At 36.3% G+C, this 16,890-nt stretch overlaps 1 protein-coding gene across 5 annotated transcripts in view; it reads right to left on the bottom strand.

Moving 5' to 3' along the window:
* The window catches only part of HDAC8 (histone deacetylase 8), a 243,585-nt gene that overhangs the window by 114,311 nt on the left and 112,384 nt on the right, over positions 1 to 16,890 (bottom strand). The gene's annotated exons all lie outside the window — the stretch shown is intronic.

The raw sequence follows: 16,890 nt of genomic DNA, 5'->3' as shown, positions 1-16,890 counted from the left end.
TCTATGCCCTTTCTATCATGTTGCCTCCAATATCTTACACTGAGTCCAAGTTCTGGTCCTACCAATTCTCTTGTGTCTTCACCCCACTCTCTGCTTTCTGACCTCACAAAGACACCCCAGTGCCCTGATCCCTATTTTCTCCTGGTTTGCCTGCCCCCTTTTGACTCCACATCCAGCCTAGACCACATGACTATACTCTTGAGCCCTCTTTCACCATCACCTTCAACCTCTGTCCCTTTGCCCCATCTGCCTGGAATAATCATCACTCCAGGTCAGCCCCCGCAATGTGCCTTCTCTGTTCTGCCACTATTGCAGAAAACTGCACCAAGGGACAGACTGGTATCACCAATCTGGTTTCCAACTGCACATACACTTTGTGGGCTTCTTCATGATCCTTTCACTCATCTCTGGTGAGCTTCTTCTCCTATTCTTCTCAATTACTGTTCCAATATTTACCACTTTCCCTAACCCCACTATGGACATCCTATCTCTTCCTTCTTGAACATTTAGGACAGTTCTGTGGTTTTGCTATCATACAAAAAAGCTAAGGTGAGCATCCTTATACATATTTCTTTCTTCACTTGAGATTTTTGTCTTAAATGACAAGCTTCTTGAAAGAGTTAGCCCTACCCATTGCTGTCATTTCATTTCCTTTACCTTCTATTCACCACTCAACCTACAGTTGTCTGGCCTCTATCCCTTCCACTCACTGACTCTCTTCTTTTTTTTTGGTTGCCCCATGCGGCATGTGGGATCTTAGTTTCCCGACCAGGGATCGAACCCGGGCCCCCTGCAGTGGAAGTGTGGAGTCTTAATCATTGGGCCACGAGGGAAGTCCCCTGACATTTTTTTTTAATTGAAGTATAGTTGATTTACAATGCTGTGTCAGTTTCAGCTGTACGGCAAAGTGATTCAGTTATACATACATATATATATATATATATATTCAGATTCTTTTCCATTATAGGTTATTACAAGATATTGAATATAGTTCCCTGTGTTATATAGTAAGTCCTTGTTGTTTATCTATTTTATATACCTGTTTGTATATGTTAATCCCAAACTCCTCTAATTTATCCCCCACCCTTTCCCCTTTGGTAACCATAGTTTATTTTCTCTGTCTGTGAGTCTGTTTGTTTTGTATAAGTTCATTTGTATCATTTTTTTTAGATTCCACATATAATTGACATTTTTCTCATCGAGGTAACCAGTAGCCTCCATTTTGCCAAATTCTACTTCATACTTGTAGGTCTATAACTTATTGGACCTCTCAGCTATACCTGACACATCTGAGAATTCTCTTCATCTTAAACTTTCAACTTCTGTTTTCCATAATCCTACTCTGCTTTTCTTCCTAGTAAGTATTAGCTAATAATTACTGTGTGTTTATCAGGCACTATTCTAAGGGCTTTACATTAATTACATGTACATTTAATTCTCAAACAATTGAGGCTTAGAGGTGAAGTAACTTGCCAAAAGTCACACAGCTGGCATGTGGCAGAGCCTAGAGAATAAAAAATCATACAGACTGGATCCAGAGTCCATGATTTTAATCACTGTGCTATACTGCTTATCCTTAACATACTTTTTCAGTCTCCTTTGTAAGCTCATTTTTTATTTATTTATTTATTTTGTTTGCGGTACATGGGCCTCTCACTGTTGTGGCCTCTCCCGTTGCGGAACACAGGCTCTGGATGCGCAGGCTCAGCGGCCATGGCTCACGGGCCCAGCCGCTCCGCGGCATGTGGGATCTTCCCGGACCGGGGTATGAACCCATGTCCCCTGAATCGGCAGGCGGACTCTCAACCACTGCGCCACCAGGGAAGCCCTGTAAGCTCATTTTTACTGGTCTTTTAAACACTGAAATTCTTCAAGACCCCCTCCTTGGCTCTATGGTCTCCTTCTTACACACTCTTCACAGGTAATCTCTTTATTCTCATGGTTTGAATCACACGGTCTTGATACTCAGATCTATATCCAGTTGAATATATCCCCTGAACTTCAGACTCTTAAATCCAACTGCATCTTGGTCAGATCCACTTGGGTGTTCTACTGGCACCTGGTACTCAACGTAAAAACTGGCTCACTTGTAGTGCTCCTCCTCCTGTATTCATCATGCAGTAATGTCATCCAGTCATCAAAACCACGGTGACATCCTAGATTTCTCCTCCTTTACCTTCAGAATCCAATTAATCACCAAGTTGTGCTAATTCTGTCTCTTAAACATTTTTTAAATCTTTCCCTTGTCTTCATCCCTACTTTAAACTCTCTTCATCACTTGCCTGACATATTGCAACAGTCTCCAGCCTGGTCTCTCTTAAATCTATCCTGAATCATCTCAGCAAAACACAGATCTGACCATGTCACTGCCCTTCCATGACTCAGTACTGCCTGTTGGCAGTACCTGTTGGTACATTCTCAGTTCTTCAGCATGACACAGCTTTCTGTGGTTAAAAGCATGGGCTCTGGAGTTAAACTGCCTGCTTTGAATCTCAGCTCTGATGGTGTGCCACGTTGGGCAAGGTACCCAATCTCCTTCTGTCTCAGTTTCCATATTGGTATTATGATTGTGAGAATTACATGACATATCCATGTAAGGCACTTAGAACACTGCCTGGCATATAATAAGTGCGCAATAACTGTTTGCTACTGTCAATGTTATTACCTAGTCTCATCTCCTCTCATTCCTTGCCTTCAAACTTATGTTCTGGTAATACTGCACTGTTTATAATTCCCTAAAGGCATCATGCTGTTTCACGGCTGTGTGCCTTTCTACTGCTGTTTCCTTAACCTTCTATACTTTCACACACTTATCTGCCTGGCTAATCCTCGGCTCAGTCCTTAGCCAGACATCATCTTCAGGATATCTTCCTTGACTCCCATGCCTCTGACACAGTCTGAGTAATTTGCTTTCTTCTATGACCTTATAGACTCTGTACATGCCTCTAACGGCGTTTAACACAGCGAATTGAAGTTGCCTATGTATGTCTGTCTCCCCTGCTGGACTGTAAGCTCTTTGAGCAAAGGGATATGTCTTTTACTTCTTTGTACCTTCAGCACTTAGCACTGTGCCCATATAGTAGGTGCCTGTTGAACTGAACTGCCTCCCTTTTCATGGAAAAGTTAGGTATCCGCATTTGTGGCTCACTTGACTAGGAAAAGAATGTCTCTATCTTTTGCCAAGCTGGTCTTTCCCATTTCAATACATTCCACCACTGAAATGTTTGAGTCAGAAACTTTGATTCCTCCATTTCCCTCACCCTCACCCTGACATATTATGTCAGTTCTATCTCCAAAATATGTCATTATTCTCATTTCCACTGCTACTACCACCATCTCTCAACTGGCACCTGGCCTCCTAACTGGTCTCTATACTTCCATTCACACCACCCACCCTCCATTCCATACCGCAGCCAGAGTTGTTTTAAAATGTACATCAAATCATGGTACCTCTCCTAGTTAAAAGCCTTCAGTGGCTTCTCACTCTATTAAGAATGCGATCCAACTCTTCACCATGGGCTACAGAGCCCTGCAGGGTCTGGCCCCTTGCCCCTTACTCACTAGCGCTAGTCATAGTAGCCTTCTTCCAATACCCAGAACACACCAAGCTCTTTCTTGCTTCAGGGTCTTTCCACATGGTTGCCTACTCTGCCTGGAACATTTGCCCTCTAATTGATTTTTTTTGAACCTGGCTGGCACTTCTCACCCTTTGAGTTCTAGCCTAAAATATCACATCTTTAGAGTGTCTTTCCTAGTGAGCCTATCTAAGTCCCTCTGTTAGTCGCTACCTCTGTATTTTGTGTGCTTCCATCATGGCTCTTACCACAGTTTATAAATATCTTCACTTATTTTTTACTTGCCCTGTAGTCTGTCTTCCTCACCAGGTTGCACACTCCGTGATGCAGTGACCATATCTACACTGGTCACCATTGTAGCCCCAGCACCTGGCACAGTGTCTGGCACCTTGTTAGCATTCAATAAGTATTCCTTGAATGACTGACTGACTTGATAAGTCAATCATTCAATCAGTAAAGCAGGGTGGCTATGTGAAGTTCCTTTTGGTCCCTTCTGTAAGAAAAGCTTTACAACTTCAGGTAGCAATTTAATTGGGAGATGAATCATCTTGCTTAACCCAGTTGAGAAGTATTGTAGGAGATCTTAATCAAGCAAGAAAAGGAAATACTTTTTAAAAGTCTGGATGTTAGGCCCTTTATCCTTGTGAGTGACTCAGGAGTGACGACTGTAATTACTACAAACCAGCAGTTCTCAACAGGGGGTGATTTTGCCTCTTCCCAGGGGACATTTGTTAATGTCTGAGTACATTCTTGGTTGTCAAAACTGGGAGATGCAGGGAGTGTGCTCCTGGCATCTAGTGAGTAGAGGGCAGGGGTGCTGCTCAGCATCCTATAACACATAGATCAGCACCCCAACACCCCCCAACAAAGAATTATACCACCAGAAAGGTTAATAGTGCCAAGGCTCAAAAATCAAAAGAGAAACAGGACTAATATCTACTTTGTGAAACATAATAGAATGGTCAAATATAGGTGGTTAGTGTTCTAGAGGATTTGTAAAACTCAATAATTGAAGCATTAATAAGCTCTCTTGTTTCCTAAGATTTATTTCTGTTCTTTAGAGTGGGTTTCTGTTTGTTTGTTTTAAACAAAGAGTCCATTGACAGGCTTTAGGAAATTTTTGAATGTTCTGAAATTGTATCCAAAATTGTGTAATTGTAAGCATTTATATGGGAGGAGGGGCCATCAGATTCTCAAAGGGGTCCATGACCACCAAAAGATTAAAAAGCAACTCGTATGGAAAGACCTTTGTGTTACCTAGACTGTACTTTAAAAACTCATTATTTTGTGGAATATAGGTTCTGCAAAATGTTTGGGAACATGCATCCTGGAGGGATGTCTTTTAGAGCTGCCTCGGGAGGCAGGCAAGTGTGAAGGAAGCTCAGCCTACTTTCTTCCTAGCTTGGGGGCAATACAGGTTTCACTGGGATGTTAGGAGACCATGTGAGGGAACTTACATAAGCCCTACTGAAGTGTTAGGCACACAACAAGTGCTCAACAAATCTTAGTTTTCTTTCTTCCTTTCTCATTACTGTAAGGATCGAATAAAATAATGCTTTGAGAACTAAATGAAATAATGCATGTGGCATGTTGTGTGGTCAGAAGTAGATGTTTAATAAATGCTTATTTTTCTCCCATGTATTGTTTATACTAAAACCCTGGGTCTTATTCTTTAAAGTAGAGGAGGATAAGCCCCAAATTCAAAAAATTTGAGTTTCAGTCTTGGCTCTGCTGTTTCATTACTAGCCAAGTTAGTTGGTGAGTCTTATTTTTCTCATAGGGGGATAATGCTTACCTCCCAGGGTTGCTAAGAGACATAAATGAGATAATTTATGTAAAGGACCTGGCATATGGATATACTTACATGGGATATAATTGGTACTTAATAAATGTTAAATTCTTTTCTCATTCAAAAGTTCCTAGATTCTACTTCTATGAAGCTTTTCTGCAATAGAATGACAGTTTGCTGAATGCCTGGTACTATAACCTCATCTAAATATAAAACTCAAATATAAAATTTGTAGTATTTGTATTTATTCATACTCACATTTGTTCATATAAAATGATAATATTTCATTTAAATATGTTTTAAATATTTTGTTCTATGAGCTCCGTGTCAGCAAGGGCTGTTAGGCTAAATCCACGTAGCATCCAATACAGCAGCACTATGTTCAGTTTTTTTAATGTTTAAGCACTTACTGGGTACCAAATTCTCAGCATTGAGGATAAGAAGAAACATGTCCCTGTTTGTGAGTAGTTTTACCAATATTTCAAACGTCAAAAGGTATTTCAAATATTACCAATATTACCAAAAATATTTCAAATATTATCAATATTTCAAAACGTCAAAAGGTACCAAAAGGTATACAATGAAAAGTAAGTCCTGACTTCTGTATTCTGGTAATGATAGAGTAGCTTCTATCAGAGTAACAATCATGATAAGTTGAAGGTAGTATAGAACATCCAAAACCAGGTAGAAACTAGAGGAAATTCAACCCTTGAAAGAAGGGAACTATGCTGGGTAAGGCTCATTAGTTATATATATTTTACCATTAGTGGTATATGGTAGAGCTCAAGAAGAAAGCTGCAGGCTTATTAGAGTACAGAGTTCAGAGTTCCCAGAGTCTCATAATATAAGATCCAAATCTCCAAGTTCAAATAAAAACTCACTCATCATACCAAGAATCAGGAAAATCTCAACTTGAATGAGAAAAGACAATCAACAAATGTTAACACCAAGATGACACATGTCAGAATTACCTGATAAGGATTTTAAGGTAGCTGTCATAACAATGTTTCAGAAGCAATTAGAAGCATTCAGAAGCATGCCAGAAACAAAGTGAAAAAATAGAAAGTATCAACAAGGAAACAGAAGACATAAAGAATGGACATTTTAGAACTGAAAAATACAATAACCAAAACAAAAAAACTTACTGATGGGCTTAATAGGAAAATGGGGATGACAGAGAAAAGAATTAGTGAATTTGAAAGTAGAGCAATAGAAATTACCCAATCTGAAAAACAGAGAGAGAGAATAGACCAAAAAATAATGAAGAGAGACTTAGGGTCCTGTTGGACAAGACAAAAGATCAAACATTTGTGTCATCAGAGCCCCAGGAGGTGAAGATAAATAAGATGGAATTTTAAAAATATTCAAAGAAATAATGGCTGAAACATCCCCAAGTTGGGTGAAAGATACAATCCTACAGATTCAAGAATCTGAATGAACCTAAACAGGACAAACACAAAGAAATCCACTACAAATAACATTATAATCAAATATTCGAAAAATAAAGACAAAAGAGCAAAACCAAAACCTTGAAAGCAGATAGAAAGAAATGATGCATCATTTTACATTTCCACCATTATGGAAACAATGATTTGAATGACAGTGGATTTCTCATCAGAAACCATGGAAGCCAGAAGAAAAAGGCACATTTTTTAAGTGCTGAAAGAAAATAACTGCCAACTCAGAATTCTATACTTGGTGAAAATATCCTTCAGGAGTGAAAGACAAATCAGGACATTCTCAGATGAAGGAAAACAAAAAGAATTTATCTTCATCTGACATACCCTAAGAGAATGGGCAAAGGAAGTTCTCCAAACAGAAAGGAAATGATAAAAGAAGAAATCTTAGAGCATCAAGAAGGAAGGGAGGACAACAGAAAGAGTAAAAATATGGGTAAATAGAGCAGTTTCCTTCTCCTCTTGAGTTTTAAAAATTAAGTTTGATGGTTGAAACAAAAACTATAACATTGTCTGATGTGGTTCTCAGTGCATGTAGAAGAAAAATTTAAGATATATTAGAGAGGAAGGTAAAGGGAAAAAAGGCAGGTAAGGCTTCTATAGCTCACTCAAAGTAGCAAAATGTTGATACCAATAGACTGTGGTAAGTTACATATATATAATTTAATACCTAAAGCAATCACTAAAAAATCTATATGAAACACTGAAAAACACTATAGATAAATAAAAGTGACATTCTTAAAAAATGTTCAAGTAATAGGCAGGAGGAAAATAGGGAACAAACAGAAAACAAACAATAAACTGGCAGACTTAAGCCCTAACTTATCAATAACTACATTAAAGGCAAATGGTCTAAACACACCAATTAAAAGACTGAGATTGGCCAAATGGATTAAAAACATGACCCAATAATAGCCTGTCTACAAGAGAGTCACTTTAAATATAATGATATAGAGAAGTTGAAATAAAAGTGATGGAAAAAGATATACTGTGTAAACAGTAATAAAAAGAAAGCACAAATGTCAGTTTCTTAAATAAGCAAACCTATACACACCATATGATCCAGCAATTGTATTCCTGGGCATTGATCCCAGAGATATGGAAAATTACATTCAAACAAAAACTATACATGAATGCTTAATTTTAATAGCCATAAATTGGAAACAACTCAAATGTTGTTAAATTTGGTTAAACATGGTTTAAACAACCATGGTATGGTTAAACATACCATGGTATATCTATACCATGGAATATTATTTAGCAATAAAAGGGAATGAATTATTTATTTATGAAATAATTTGGACAGATCTCAAGGGATTACAGAGTGAAAAAGCCAATCTCAAGAGGTCACATACTACATAATTCCATTTATATCACGTTCTCTAAATGAAAAAAACTGTTGACATGAAAAACAGATTAGTGGCTTACAGGGATTAGGAATGGGGTAGGGGAAGAGAAGAAGGCAGCAGCAGTTATAAAAGAGTAGCACAAGGCATGAGTCTTTGTAGTGATGGAACAGTTTTGTATCCTGACTGTGGTAGTGGTTACATCAATCTATATATGTGATAGAACTGCAAAGGAGTAAATACACACACACACACACACACACACACACACACTCTCTCTCTCTCTCTCTCACACACACACACACACACACATACACACACACACAAGTGAGTGCATGTAAAGCTTGTCAAATCTGAATAAGGTTTGTATATTGTACCAATGTCAATTCCCTGGTTTTGATATTGTACCACAGTTATATATTACCATTGGGAGAAACTGAGTGAAGGGTACATGGGACCTTGCTGTACTATGCAACTCTCTGGATCTAAAACATTTCAAAGTGAAGAAGTTTAAAAAAATCATTGGGTGAGATGGGATAAAAAATTCATTGGATGGGATTAATAGCAGATTGAATACTAAAGAAGAAAGAATTAGTAACCTGAAGATAGATCAATGGAAATCAAGCAAACTGAAGCATAGAGAAAAAATATTGGAAGAAAAATGAGAGTTTCAGTGACTTGTAGGACACTATCAATCAATCCAACACATGTGTAACTGGTGTCCCAGAAAGACAGAAGAAAGAGAACAGGGGGAAAAAAGTGAAGTACCAGCTGATAATTTTCCAAATTATATCCAAAACTGCAACCCACAGATCCAGGAACTCAGGGAATCCCAAACAGGGTAAATACAAACAAAAGTACACTAAGGCACATGGTCAAAGTTCTGAAAACCAAAGATAAATTTATAAAGGCAGCCAAAGAAATAAGACATATTATACACAGGGAAACAATGATAAGACTGACATTCCATCAGAAATAATGGAGGCCAGAAGAAAATAAAAACTGTCAATGTAGAATTTTATATCCAGAAAAAATATTCAAAAATGAAGGCAGAAAAAAAATTAAGAGCAGATAATTAAAGGGCTTCCACTTCTGGCTGTGAGGGGAAAGAAGATGTGGAATTATTTTCTCTTCGAAAACAACTGGAAAATTGACAAAATATATGAAACATTTATTTTCAGACACTGGACAAGAGGCAACATAAGACAGTGATCTGAGAGAAAAGGGATACAAATGAGGTGAGCCCTACCACCACCCCAGCTTTCTGCCTGGAGGTAATCCCTGGACTGTAGAACACAATTGCAACCCTAGCAATCTCCAAGTAGAGAAGACAGAAACTGGAGTTCTGAAAGGCCAGGGCAATTAGAAATTGTGAGAATGGAGCTAAGCCAAAAAAAGAGTAATAGAAGTATGCATAGAGGTCCCCTTGGGTCTCTTGATGAATACCAATCTGAACATGTACAGAGTAAAACTCCACAAAGACAGTCTAGAAAAACTTCCAGGGAAACAATTACTGAGAAGTTGTAAGATGAACACTTCCTAGAGTTCACACAGGACCAAAGTGGAGAGACCTCACTGAATACATGGGGCATAAGTAGAAACGTCAGAGCAGTGCCTTTAAAATGGGCTAAATTAGCCCTAGAGTAAAGGCTACTCAAGATTTACTCTAAATATGCTTAAAAACAAACCTTGAAAGGATCAAATGGATCCACAATAACTTATCCACTTATCTGATATCCACAATATCAGAAAAAAGTACAATCCTCTCTAAATCAATACAAAAAAATCCAGCACTCAACAATGCAAAATTCATGATGTTGGATATTGAATTAAAAAATTACTAAACATTACTAAACTAAACTAAACAGCAGGAAAATGTGATCTACAACCCAGAGAAAATCAGTCAACAGAAACAGACTCAGGAATGACAGAGATAATGGAATTCTAGACAAGCACCTTAAAACAGCTATTATAAATGTGCTCCATATGTTCAAGGATGTAAAGAAAATAGGAACACAATAAGAGAAATGGAAAGATGTTATTCTTGGTTAGCTTTTTAAAAAGATTTAATTTCTTTGGAAAGTATTTTTAAAAATAGAAATTATAGAGATGAAAAGTCAAATATTTGAAAGGAAAATTTCACTGGATGGGATTAACAGCAGTTACATACTGCAGAACAAAAAATCAATAAACTTGAAGGCAAAGCAATAGAAACTCCTCAAAATGAATAGTAAAGAGAAAAAAAAGACTGAAAAAAAAGGGGGTTGCACGGACTTCCCTGGTGGTGCAGTGGTTGGGAATCCGTCTGCCAATGCAGGGGACACAGGTTCGATCCCTGGTCTGGGAAGATCCCACATGCCATGGAGCAACTAAGCCCATGTGCTACAACTACTGAGTCTGCGCTCTAGAGTCCGCAAGCCACAACTACTGAGCCCATGTGCCACAACTACCGAAGCCCGTGAGCCTAGAGCCTGTGCTCTGCAACAAGAGAAGCCACCACAATAAGCCCGTGCACTGTGACGAAGAGTAGCCCCTGCTCACCACAACTAGAGAAAGCCCGCACGCAGCAATGAAGACCCAACACAGCCAAAAATAAATAAATAAATAAAAGAAAAATTTAAAAATTAAAAAAAATTTAAAAAGGGGGTTGCAGTGACCTATGGGACAATAGAACTGATCTATCAGGTTTAATTGGAGTCCCAGAAGTGGAAGAGAAAAAGAAAGGACATAAAATAAATAATGGCTGAAATACTTCTAAATTTGATGAAAACTATAAACCCTCAGATCCTAGAAGCTCAATGAATACCAAAACAGGATAAACACAAAGAAAACCATACCAGGACAAACTAATCAAGCTGCTGAAGTCTAGTCACAAGGAGAAAAGTTAAAAGCAGCCAGAAGAGGGGAAAAAGGCATATATTATACAAAGGAATAAAGCTAAGAATGATTACAGACTTCTCATGAGGAGATGTGCAAGCAAGAAGACAACGGAGTGATATCTTCAAAGTTCTGAAGGAAAAAAATTATCAACTTAGAACTCTATATTTAGTGAAAATATCCTTCAAAAATTAAGACAAAGTAAAGACTTTTCAAACAAAAGCCAAGAGATATTGTTGCTAGTAGACCTATACCATGAGAAAACTTAAGTTGTTTTAGTTAAGTTCTTTAAAAGAATGTAACTTTTACCAGATGGAAACCTGGACCTACACAAAGGATTGAAAAATGCTGCAAAGTGTAAATATAAAAGATCTTTTTTTGCTCATCTTTAAATTTCTTTAAATGATAATTTAGGGCAGTGTTGAGAGAGGCAGGTCCAGTGGTGGCTGTATATTTGCTGACTGCAAAGGAGTGCCACTGAAGACCATGGAGCAGTGAGGAAGGCTGTCAGCCTGGTAGCAGAGTAAGTGGAGCAACACAGTCCAGTCAAAAGGTGGCACAGCCTAGCTGTGGATATAGGAGATGTGGTCCAGAGCTGCTAATAGATGCATTCTAGCCTGAGCATTGCATCCCTTGGCTGGTATGAGTAGTTATCTAGTCTCCCTGCATCTCCTGCTGGGGTCCATACAGCAGGTGCCCCTACTATGAGATCGCTTGCCTCATTGGGCTCTGGGTCTTTTCTTCCATCCCTTCATTTAAGCTTCTCAGTTCTCCCCTCTGAAGTACTGGCACCATGACCAGTACCTGGACTCCCTAACCATAAGAAGGACATGGAAAATGTACCCTTAGTCATACCTGCTATAATCTCTGTAACTATTTTTATTTAGAAAACCATTATTTTGAAATCCTAGAATTTTACTTCCACCTAGATAGAACACAACAAGAATATAGATTGTTGGCTTAATAAAGGAGATTAGAAGACTTGCTTTCTCAAACCTAAGCTGCAATATCTATGTTTGAAGATGCTGAAAAAGATGAAACTGCAGTATTGGTGAGGGCTCTGACTCATGGAAGGAAGATATTTACTTCATAAACATGTGGTGAAATTGTAAGTAATGAATGAAAACATGATTACAATTATCTTTATATATGTCATTAATTTACCTTGCAGTGTCTTAGCCACAGAACAGTTTCATATAGTTTCAAAATAATTCATTATTTAAGTTGTGGCATCATTTTCAGACCATTCATTCATATTGAAAGGGAAAGAAATTGAATATTTTAAGTGTAGACATGATGAGCTTATTAAAAACCAAAAATTGTTTGTTAGAGCTTTTCAAACTAGAAATGAAAAAGCCACTGAAGCATCTTATGCATAAGTTATTGCACTGCATGGGCTGGAGAAATTCACATAATAGCTTAGAGATCAGTGAAGCCTTAGACAGTTGACATTGCTCAATGCCCACTGGATGAAAGGTTAGTAAAATAACTCATAGCACTGCCTGTTTTCAATGGCACAGTAACTTATTTATTTAAACATTTAGCTCTAAACATGGAGATTTAGTTATTTTTTTCTTTTACTTTTTATTGTGTTGCTTATTTTCTTAATATTGCATTTGAGAGTTATTTATGTATTCTGGATATATCTCCTTTTTATTGGATTATTATTTGTAAGTATTTTACCCCAGTCTGTGGCCTGTCCTTTCATTCTCTTAACATTAATTTCCATCTCCATTTGTTCATTGCTAGTATATAGAAATATCGTTGATTTTTATGTATTGATCTTATATCCTTCAACTATGCTAAATCCATCTTTTGATTTAGTATTTTCTTCTTTGGGTTTTCTTCTTATATGACATTTTCTCCCATAGGTGACATGTTTACAATATTGACTCTCCACTCCATTTATATAGTATCTCTCAATTTATTTAGATCTTCTATGATTTCTTTCATTAGTTTTCAGGGAAAGACTTAATTATTATCTCATTTGTGGAACTGTACTTTCACCTTAAAAACAGACAAGTCTATAAATGTGGCTAGACTTACTGTTCTGCTTGTAGTCATATGGTATCAGCACTAATCTTTGAAGAAGACCTTTTTTATGTGAATGGTTAGCAACAATCACAAGTGGTACTAAAATATTGAAAGTGCTGAAGAACTTGTTTCAATCTCATCATTTATCCTGGAGCAACTTATATATTTTATATTATATATTTCTGCATATATATGTTTATGGTATATATTTTTGGTTATGGTATATATGATATATATATATGAATATAAAATATGGTTTATGCCAGAGCAACTATATTCATATGAATGTGCAAAAGCAATGGTGGGTAAAACTGCTGGAACCATGGTATATAAATTAAGGGAGTAGTACCAAAGTATACCAGCATTTATTGTATTCTTTGTTGCCGTGTACACACAGTAAAAAGAAAAACCCCGTTTCACTGAAGAATGGCTTTGGCGAAGCACTAAAAATTATCAAATCTTGATCCTGGATTTAATATTCTGTGTGATAAAATAGGAAGTTGTCTTGAGGAAAAGCATATCTGTGATTAAGTTGTGACCTAAACAGCTACTTTTCATGGAATATCATTTTTGTGAGGAAGAATAACTAATGGAGAAACCATGATTAAATACTCGGATGTTTGGCAGATATGTTCTCAAAAATGAAGTGAGCCTACCAATTTAGGTTAAATATCAATAACTGACACTATTTTTTGCCAATGATAATATACACTTTGGTTTTTTTGGCCATGCCACACAGCATGTGGGATCTTAGTTCCCCGACCAGGGACTGAACCTGTGCACCCTGCAGTGAAGTGTGGAGTCTTAACCGCTGGACTGCCAGGGAAGTCCCTCACACGTTTTTGAATGAAAATCAGAATTTTGAAAAACTTCACTCTGCCACTATAAGCTTGACAGTTTCCCCAAACTTAAGCTTTGTTCCAATGAAATCAGCATTCATATCAGTTTAATGTGATTTCTGATACTGCATAAAGTGTTTCAACATTTGTAATATCTGTATAACTTAGTGAACCGATATTTTCCAAATAATCAATATGAATAAGATGGGTCAAATATCCCTTCAGAGTACAAGATGATCAATGAATTTTGATGTAACAGTACATACAAAGTTCACTGATACGTTTTCAGATTCCACACAGCATTAACCTTTAAGAAACTACCATGGAGTTTTTGTGTAGTATCAAAGAAGAATATCCATAATGACCTGTAAAAGTTATTAAAATACACTTCCCTTTTCCATCTACAGATCTATGTGAAGTTGGATCTTCTCCATATACATTAACAAAAATAATATCAAAACACATTGAATGTAGAAGCAGGTATGAGAAGTCAGCTGTCATCTATTAAGCCAGATGTTATAGAGTTGTGCAAAAATGTATAGCATTACCATTCTTCTCATGAGATTTCTTTTTGTCTTGGAAAATACAGTTTTTTAAAAAAATTACAACATGTTATTTGTGCTAACATGCACAGGCAATATTAGTCTTATTTTAAATGAATTAATAAATATTTTAAAAATTTAAAATATATAATTGACAGTTTAAAAGATAATAACAATGTATCATGGGGTTTATAACATACGCAAAAGTAAAATATATGACTACAATAGCACATGGAAGTAAAAGGGAAAAATGGAAGAATACTGTCACAAGGGTGCTATATTACACATGAAGTAGTGTAATACTATTTGAAGGTAGACTATGATAAGTTGAAAATGCATACTGTAAACCCCAGAGTAACCACAAAAATTTAAAACAGCGTTATAGCTAATAAGCAAATACAGAAAACAAATGGAATCCTTAAAAAATTCATTTAATTCAAAAGAAGGCAGGAAAATAGAAAATAAGAAATAAACAACAGAGGGGACAAATAGAAAACAAATAGGAAGATGGACTTAAACCTGAAGGTATAAATAATTAATTTAAAGATAAGTGGTCTGGGCATGCCAACTAAAAGGCAGAGATTGTCAGGCTGGACAAGAAAATCACGACCCAACTTTATGCTGTCTACAAGAAATCCATTGTAAATATGAAGACATAAATAGCTTAAAAGTAAAAGGACAGAAAAAGATATACCATACAAATAATAATCATAATGAAGCATGTACAACAATAATAAAATCAGACAATATAGACTTTAGATCAAGGAATATTATCAGAAATAAAGATGGATATTTCTTAATAATAAAGGGGTCAATTCATCAAGAAGATATCACAACCCTAAGTGTGTATACATCTAATAACGAAGCCTCAAAAATACATAAAGCCAAAACAGACACAACTAAAAGGAAAAATAGCCAAATCCAAAATCATGGTTGAGATTTCAACTCTCTCAGTAACTGGCAGAACAAGCAGACAAAATATCAGTAGGGATATAGATGACATAACACTCTCAACCAACCTGACCTAATTGATAATGATAGAAAATACTATCCAGCAGCAGCAAAATACACATTCTTTACAAATTGCATGACACATTCACCAAGATAGGTCATATGCTGGACCATAAAACAAATTGCAATAAATATAAAAGGACTGAAATCATGCAAAGTATGTTCTCTGAGCACAACAAAATGAAAGTTAATATAAATAGAAAAATATCTGGAAAGTCCTCAAATATTTGGAAATAAATTTTTAAAAACCCACACTTATAAATAACACATCAGTCAAAGAAGAAAATTAGAAACTATTTTGAACCAAATGGAAATGAAGAGAATATCAAAATTTGTGGGATGCAGCTAAAGCAGTGTTTAGATGCAAATTTGCAGCATAAAATACTTATATTAAAAAAGAAGAAAGGCTTGAAATCAATGAACTAAGTTTCTACCATAAGAAACTAGAAAAAGAACTAAAAATCAATGCAAAATAAGTAGAAGGAAGGACAACAAAGATATGAGCAGAAATAATGAAATAGAAAAGAGAAAAATAAAGTCAATGAAACTAAAAGCTGGTTCTCTGAAAAAAATACAGTTCACTAAATCTGTTAAACCATAAGCTAAAATGATCAAGAAAAAAGGGAAGAAATTAGCAATACTAGGAATTAAAGAGGGGACATCACTATAGTCCTATAGACCTATAGACTTTAAAAGAACAATAAGGGAAAATTATGAGTGAATAAGCAAATTCCTTGAAGACAAATTATCAACATGGAAGCAAGAAGAAATAGAAAGTCTGACTTGCCATGTAACTATTAAAGAAATAGAATTCATAATTAAAAACCTTCCCACAAACAAAACTCCAGGCTCAAATATTTTCACTAACAAATTCTATCAAACATTTAAGTAAGACACAGTATCAATTTTACATAAACTCTTTCAGAAAACAGCAGACTTGGGGATACTGCTCAAGTCATTTTATAAGATCAGCATAGTCCTGATATCAAAACCAGACAAAGATATTACAAGAAAAGAAAAGAAAAGAAAAAAAAGGTCAATGTCCCTCATTAACATAGACACAAATATCCTTGACAAAATTTCAACAAACTGAATCCAGCAATATATAAAAAGGGTAATATACCATGACAAAGTAGGGTTTATCTCAGGACTGCTAGGTTAGTTTAACATAAAAAAAGCAACAGTGAATGCAATTTACTGTATTAACAGAATAAGAGGACACCATATGACCATTTCAATAGATGAAGAAAAAGCGTCTGACAAAATTCAACACTCATTTGTGAGGAAAATTCTCAGTAAATTAGGAATAGAAAGGAACTTCCTCAACCTAATAAAGGATATTAAAAAAAATCCCTGCCACTAACTTCATACTTCATAGTGAAAGATTAAGTGCTTTCCCCCACTGATCAGGAACAAGACA

This window comes from Lagenorhynchus albirostris, chromosome X, assembly GCF_949774975.1.
Source record: "Lagenorhynchus albirostris chromosome X, mLagAlb1.1, whole genome shotgun sequence".
Taxonomy (NCBI): domain Eukaryota; kingdom Metazoa; phylum Chordata; class Mammalia; order Artiodactyla; family Delphinidae; genus Lagenorhynchus; species Lagenorhynchus albirostris.
This window is presented reverse-complemented; position numbering and strand designations above follow the sequence as displayed.